Raw genomic sequence first — 8472 nt, forward strand, 5'->3', positions numbered from 1 at the left:
CACTGCTGGGCATCTCCCCGGGGTCTGTGAGCCAGGACATTACTTTCCTAAAGCCAATGTCAGCAAACTGGCCTTTCAATCCACCCTTTGGGTAGTTAAGAGATAAACGTGCCCCAGCTGCTGGAAATGTGGGTGCCGTGTGCCTCTGCTCCTTCTTTTCATCCAGGGACTGACTCTCAATTCTCTTACACAGCAGCTGAAAAAAATACAACAGAGTACAGAATAATTTCTGTAATAATTTTTAATACACAGCCCATTGTGAGTAGCCGTGATGGAGGGAATCCCATCTTGTACTCTCCTGCCTGAGTACTCCAGTGAAAGGTGAGAGATGAACTCTGGTGAAGCAGTACAGGGATTCAGGTATGTCAGTCTCCTGGATCACAGGACAATCCTAACCACCAGGTGACATGATGTGGTGGCAGTACACAGCCTCAGTCTCTCATCTTTCCCAGGAGCTACCTGCCCAGGGGTGGCTGTCCTGAATCCCAAGTGCAGAGAGGCATCTCCTTTCGGCCTTAAGCCAGGCAACTTCCTCTACATTGCACTCTGTAGTTGCTGATGAGTTTAAGAAGCTCTTTTCTCAGTCTGAGAGTTGTCCTGACCCCCATCTGTAGGCAGTTCTCCCTCTTGGCATGCCCGGGCTCTTATAGTGCATGATGTGTTGATCAAAATCCTACGAGTGACATGGCACTGTGAAGTTGGCTGTTGCAATGCCAAAGTGCCTCCTGTTCGTTTATAGCCCCCAAATCCTCGGTCTGCTCTTACTCATACCAATGGCACTCAAAAGTCAGAGATCAGTACTGAAGCATGTTAGGATCAGAATCAGGACCAAAAAAAAACTAAGCACCATGTAAAAAAAGCTGGAGCCTGGGGCATGAGCCCTGCGCAAGCACAGCGATGCCCTACTGCCCATCCACTTAATATCGCTGCAGGCAAGTATTTATGTCTGAAAATTCTCATCTGGGACCCACATACACAAATCTGCCATTACGCAAAGTAGTTATGGGAGATGTTCATCCACATGATGTGTGAAAATCCTGAACTGTTTCTGAGTGCGGATCCTGAAGGGCTTTTAAACACTCTGTCTTTAGCAGGCAGTTGGGAGTTTATACGTGATGCAGTGTTTTTTCACCATGATTTTACTTCATTGCTCACGCTATCAGGGCTATACATTTCCTTACGCTATAGCAACAGTTGATTGAAAAATGTTCACATAGAAGACAGAAAAACCCTACCTATTTTGTTTTTCATTTTTAATGACACTCCAAGGATTTAAATCTGCTCTTTAGCAGGCTTGAAAATCATCCAACTGGAATGAAGAGACGGCAACGGGGTCACGGAATAGACGCAGGGATCAGTATCATGGCAGAAGGTGGGAGCCTGACCACCAAGTGCATTAGTTTTCCCAGAAGTTTCCGACTCGGTGAGTATTCAATCAATATGCTAAGGCTGAGCTTTAAGCAGTAGTTGGATGAGGTCTAATCCATACATCTGGAAACAGCCTGTGTATCACAGAGAATCCGTGCAGAGGGGGCTGCTCTTATATTTGTCCCATATGTTTGCTTTTATTTGATTTTGTATTTGGGTGGGAAAGGGAAAGAGGAAATTCTCTGACATTTTCACATGCCTTTTTTTTTAAGTGACTCTGAGAAACAATTCAAACATCTTGTCTATTCAAATGAGAGGCTGTAAAGCGACCTGACAGCTTTTGTGGATGCAGTCTTGGGTAGGAAGTACCACATTCCCATCTCTAAGAACCACTCCTGCTATAATCCTGCCAGCATCCTTGGAGGTAGATACCAAAGGCACAGGAACAAATTACAGATCCTCTTTGCCATGTCTTTGTGAAGTGGTAGATCGCAAAAAATTGTCTCCTGAGTACAAAACACTTTGCTTCTATCCTTTCCATTTCTCTGTGTTGCTGGAACAAGTAAGATTCAGAAAACATCCTTCTGTACCTCTCCAGTCTGGCCCTTGTATTTTAATCCAAAATTGTTTTGGCCCTCTAAAAAACTACTGCTGCTGCAAAGGCTATTATGGTCTGGAAAAACAACTGCATCGGTACCTTCTACACCCATGTATAAAAGCTCACAGCTCCTAAAACACTTTGAGACTATGGAAACAGAGGAATTAAAATAAAAGCATTGCTGGTGATTAATTACACCTAGATTAACAAAATGCCTGCCATTGCTTTGCTAATTGTTCTGGGAGCCAGGAGGGAAGAAATAAGCATTGCCCTGCTGGAAGGGGCTTAGTTACTACAACCAGTCGCAAAAAAACTCCAATTTTTAACTATCGATCCCAAGCCATTCAGTAACCTCCACGTTTGCATTATGCAGGCTATGCTCATGTAATACCACACTTAGTGCACATGTTACTGTGGCGTTGCCTGAACGTTTTGCTTCCCATAATAACTCAGTGAGCCGTGGCCAGGGAGAATGGCACCTCCGGGTTAGCACCAAATACAGCGCGCAGCCCTGCCCTGCAAAACTCCTCCTTGCCAGCCTGGTCCCTGGCAGAAGCCCTGGTGGTCAGGCCCCAGGCTGCCAAAGCCGTTCCTTCACCTCTGAGCAGGTTCTCATTTGATACCAATTCATAAAGCACCACAAACGAAGCCTATTCACACCTGGAGCCCATCCCCCTGCATTAAAGTATTAGGTTATTGTTTTTTAGGCTGAATGGATATTATGTGCATGTGTGTATGGTTTTTCATTTCAGATTATGGAAAAAAAAAAAAAAAAAAAAAAAAAAAAAACCATGCAGGCTGCACTTCCATACAGGAAGCAAAGAGAGCCAAGAAACATCAACTCCAAAAATGTTCAGGGCTCATCCATAAACACTTCTGTAGGATGGTGAATGATGGGGAGTGAAGCATTTTGCCAGTCCAGACAGCATGGGTATATGGGCTTGTTTTGTTAAAATAGGAAAAAAAAAAAAAAAAAAAAAAAAGAAAGAAGTAAAAGCAAGAATCCCAAGAGTGCTGATGAGCCACGAAGAGCTTGGACCCAACTACAAATGCTGGGACAAGGCAAGGTGGTGTGATTCACTGAGGGTGGATCAGAGAGAAGTCATTTCCCACTTGCACTTGGACTTCCCAGCCGGGGTGTGACGCCTCCCAGTGCCCTTTGGGAAGGGATCCCTCTGTGAGCAGCACTCGCACCCCACCTCCTGCTCTGTGGTCCTGATGCCGGGGACGCGGGGCATTTCTCATGTAACACAAATCATCAGATGAAAGAGCGGATTTAAAAACAATCTCTTTTGTGGCTGGTACTTCAAAATACTTTACAAGTCATATCAAGAGGATTTTTAAAAATCTTTCTTTATGAGTTGCTTTCTTTTTCCAGAATAGTATCCTTGGAAATGACCCACTGGTTAACAACAAAACAATAATAAATCCCTGTGAAAAACAGCCGTTTGAATTTCCATGAATGTCATTACCTCCAAAAGCCACGGGAGCCTGTGCTGTGTTTGGGTGGCACTGTGGAGAAGACAGAACAGTTGGAACAGAGGACTGGAGCAGTAAGATTATGCAAAACCACCATCGAATGCCATCCAGACTGTGGGTAAGTACATTTGTTGGCATACGAGGCTCAAATAAACCACTTGCAGTGTGAATTCAGGTCTGTGCTGGGTCATGATGCTGCAGTTCAGACCGACGTGGTCCAGCAGGACACAGCCACGCTGCGGGAGTGAATTCAGTGGGAAGGAAAAGCCACAGAGTAAACAACTCACCTAAGCAACTGGCCCAGAAGCCCAGTGGCAGTAAGTTCAAGCAGCTGCCTGTGCCTTTACCCCGTTAGGCACTAGATGATGTGACTGCTGGTTGCATATAGACATTTACACCCCAGCTGTGCTGGCAGGTTTTGATTTTCCAGGTGCCAGGCAGCACCCCGGAGCTTATGTTCTTAGACTAAGCGGACTTGAGGCTTGCTGCCATGTCACTCTCATCAGACCAAACACGTAATTTTTGAAATGCCTGTGAGAGGTGACCTAGAGCCTTTGGCATGTCCTCAGGGAAGGATCAGCCATGGGAACTGACATCAGCTTTTTCAAACAATTACTGGAGGAGTTCGCAGGGATATTATTCACAGACTAGTAGAGGGGCCTGCCATATGGGAGCTCAGTCTTTCCTCCTGGCATAATGAACTAGGGGAGCTGGGCAGGAGTGAAAAAGTCCTTGAGGTGCTCAGAAACATCTGTCTGTCCTCAGCTTACCCACCCTCAGCTTTGTATAGATGTGGGACAGGCCCAGCATGCCAAGAGGAGTGGGAGTGCTGCTGCAGGTTTTGAAGGCACTTTCCAAGCTGCCCTCATACTTCTGCACATGGTCCTGCCATTTTATTAAATTCTTCTGAAGTTGCTCCTGACCTAAGCTAAGTACTTTTCTATTGACATCAACTTTTGCCACTTCACTATTCACCCCCAGGTTATTAATAAAGCATTAAACAATATTGGTTTGAGTCCTGCTCTCTAGGGCACCTCATTATTAATCTCTTTCCCTACTAGAATTGGCCATTTATTCCGTACCCATTTATAACCAGATTTTAATCCATGACAGGACTTTACTTCTCACTTTGTGGTTACCAAGTTTCCTTAACAGTTTCTTGTATGGGTGTTTATCAAAAGGCTTTTGAATGTCCAAATAAATTATATCCTCTGGTTGTTCTTTACCCACTATTTTATTAACTCTTAAAAGTGTAAAAGGTCTGACTGGCAAGATTTATTCTTATAACGGCTATGTTACTTTTTTCCTTTGCTTGAGACTTGGTATTTCCCTGCAGATTGCAAAATATACAGAGCAGCAACCCTCCCAATCTTGTGGCTTGAAGCAGCACCAGATAAGTTGTCAATGTTTGATTAAAAATAAAAGCAAATGTAATATACCGCTGACTTTCTCAACTACTTCCTTGTAATGAAGTTAAGCTAATAATGTAAAATTTCCATGAGCTCGCTCTGTCTGTGTAAATATTTACAGGGTCTTTATCGCTGCAGTACCAGATTTCCACAAGCATTAATGGAGTTATCCTTGTAACACCTCTCTGATACAGGGAAGCTTTAATCCCAACTGCCTGAAGAATCAGGGCACACTGACATCTGGCACATAAAAACCAAACTGCTGTGCTTTGAGAACGCAGGTTAGGAGATAAAACACCTTCTCCCACTTAGAGATGCTGTATTCACAAAAAATGCAGGAATCATCACAATTCACAAATGTAGTCAAAAAGGCACGGTGCCCCAGCGTCTCTTCCTGAGCTCTCTAAACCCCAAAGTTCATTTTTCCCTTTGGAAAAATGCAGAGCACCGCAGGTAGAGTCCAAGCTTTTCCATTTTTGCAGACTGTCTGTGCTTGCAGGTTTTTGCTGGCTCTGCTAGTGACCATTTATTTTGGACTCGCAGCACACATCCAGTGTTTCATTATGCATTTTTGCTCCAGCCAGAACTAATACAATTGGCTGCATCTCAGCTTGCTTCAAATATACGAGGGAGTGTGTTTCCTGAGAGAAATGGAAGAAACAACATCAAAAAAAAGACATCTTGTTTAAAGTAAAAAGCACTACAAAGATTTTGCCGTGTAAGAAAACTTACAAAAAGGCTACAAAATAGACACGTGCAAGGGCCCTCCACTGGCCCCACATCCCTGAGGAAAGAGAGGCTTTCCACCCTGCCCTGAAAGCTGACAAGACCTTGGCAAAGCAGGGAATGACGGCGAGGTTGGACGCAGAGGAGCCCTCAGCAAAAAGCCCTCAGCAGGACATGGACTCACATTTTCGAGAGCCTTCTGGCCTCATGGCTCAGGCTGGGCTTTCCAAAAAAAAGCTCTCCTTCCATATAAGCAGCCAGAACAGGTGGCCAGGAATTCTAAAGGTTATGAAGTCCTTTCAAAAAAAATTAACTCTGATGTGTCAAAGGGGAGTGATGTGAGTACAAAGCACTTTTGGAAAAACAGATTTCCCCAGCAGAAGCTCTGAAGGATTCCAGCTCCCACAAACATGTTTCCAGTTGTGGTTTTTAAGCGCGATCTTGAAGCTACCCACACTTGAAAACGTGAGCTGACTTTGTTGGGGCCTGGAGTCAAAATCCCTTGAGACCAACAATGGGACTTGCTTGAAGATGCCCACTTGTGGGTGTAAAACCAGGGATAGTTGAGCTTAGCTTGGCAAATTTCTTCGACTCCATAGACCAGTGATCCCCATGCAGCCAGACTGGGAGCACCGAGGGGGACAGGAACACCGGTGCTTGAAATTGTTCCTGGCTGGGTTTGGATGCAGACCCCAAAACCTCTCTTTCCCGTCACCCATTCCTGAAACATGGGCTTTGCCTCCAGGACAGCCACAGCTCCTGCAGCAACCAAATGATTTCCCCAAGGAGCAGTCAATATATTGCCACGATCTTAATCTTATTTAGTGTGGTAGCATGGTTTTAATTTCTCCGTGTTTGATCCCTCAAGCTTTAGGAATATTGATAGAAATAGGGACTGCGAAGATCAAATAAAGAGCGGCCTGTTGCATATGAAAAAATACCCTTCAGTCCTCACTCTCCCGGCGGTGATTCAGCTTTTCCAACTGCGCTGCCGAGATAAAAGGCATCGCATGTGAGCAGAAGTGTGAGCAAGGGCTGTAATGCTTTCAGCGCACCGCCCCGCAAAAAAAAAAAAACACAAAAAACCCAGAGCTTTGGCTGCGGGAGCAGATCCCGGCTACTCCTAAATCTCCTTCAGCTGCGGGGAGGGCGGGATGCACCAAAAAAAAAAAAAAAAAAAAAGAGGGTTTTTTTTGCCCCGTTTTCGCGCGGGTTGTTTGCTGTCGGCCTCAGCTCGCTGTTGACTTTAGTCGGTAGGTCTGTTTAAGCACCCGTGTTGGTTGGTTTATCCTGGCAGCCCGGTTGTAGGGCGGCTGGAGACCCCTCCTCGCCCAGGCGGGCAGGGCAGAGCTGGGCTACCAGCCCCGCTCGCCCCGGCACCGCCGCCCTAATCAGTGGCAGGCCCCGGGCGCGGGGTAATTAGAAACATGGAAAGGGGGCTTTCTGTCTTTTGAAAATCTGTCTCTCAACATCAAAGTGCTCGGCGCAAGTCGTCCTCCAGAGGTCGGGTCCCGTATCTAAATGAGTGATGTATTTCATGGTATCTGTCGGGGGGGATATAATGAAGAAAACCGGCTTTGAGATGGGCCGTGATGTGAAAAACAGGTGGCCCGCTTTAATGGGGTTGCGGAGCATCTGTTTTGCAGTCCGGTTGCGTTCCCGTAAACTGCGCAAACAACGGCGAAACGGCGGCGGGAGCGCGCAGCCTCCGCGGGCGCGCAGCCTGCGCGGCGCCAGGGGCTGCCCGGCCCGAAGCTGCGCGTCTCCAGGGGTAGGCAGAAGAAGGGCGACTCAGGCCCTCGGGCTGCTCTCCTTAACCCCCTACCTCCTCACGGTGCCCAGCGAAGCCCCCCCATTCCGCTGCAGACCCTCTCCTTCCCCCCTGCCAGAGAGCGGGCACTGCCTCCACCTCGCGGGGACGTGCGCTGCCCCCCTTCCCCAACACACCCGCCCCCCCAAAGCATCCCGGGGTGCGGTGCCATGCGGGGGCACCTGGCAATACCAGCTTCCCGCTGCCTGCACCCCCCCCTCCCGGGGCACCATCCTCTTTCCTGGGGGGCACGGCCCCCCGAAGGAGCCGGCTGCCCCCTCCACGAGATCGCTGGCCTGGGTTCATCCCCGGTTTGGCCTTTAAGGCCAAATTCCGCAGAGATCCCCCCGCTGGCTGCTAACGTTTCCAGGGCCCCCTCCCCTCCCGCCTCGCACAGCCGCCCCGGCTGTTATTCCGGCTCTATCCGCGCAGCAATAGAAAGTGTTGGCGAGCATCAGCCGAGCCATAAATCCAGCCCAGCCCGCACGTTTCAAGCGCTCACGGGCAAACCGCCGGGATTTCCCCGGAGGGCGCGCAGCAGGGCGGCGGGCTGCGCGGAGGCTGCGCTCGGCTCGGGAAGCGCGCACCCTCCGCGGTGACTTGACTCGCAAGGTGCTTATTTAAGATGACCGGCTGGATAACAGCCTCTGCCCTGCCGGGGAGGCACCCGAGCCCCCCGTCACCCGCGGGAGTGGGGGGGATGAGGGGGTGGTGTGTATGTGTAGGTGAGTTCCCACTTAGAACAGGGAGGGCTGCAGGTGTCCCGACGGCGTTGGAGACGCATTTCATGTCCTTATGAACCCGCTTATTTTGCAAAAAAAAAAAAAAAAATTATCCGGGCCGACACCCCCGTCCTCCCCCCCCCCACCCGTGGAACTCCACTGACGGCAGCAGGAACAGGGGCTGGCTCGGGAATTCCGCAGGGAAGCTGCCCTGGCGTGGCTGAAAGGTAAAAAACCCGCTGCTCCCACTAGGTAAGAACAGAAAGGACTGGGGGGGCAGGGGAAAGACCCCAAATTCCCTCAAAACTCAATAAAAAAGCCCAATCCCCCTCACCCCCCAAAAAGCCCACCCCTTTAGAT

The sequence above is a fragment of the Calidris pugnax genome, unplaced genomic scaffold (genome assembly GCF_001431845.1).
Source record: "Calidris pugnax isolate Ruff unplaced genomic scaffold, ASM143184v1 scaffold24, whole genome shotgun sequence".
NCBI classification, from domain to species: domain Eukaryota; kingdom Metazoa; phylum Chordata; class Aves; order Charadriiformes; family Scolopacidae; genus Calidris; species Calidris pugnax.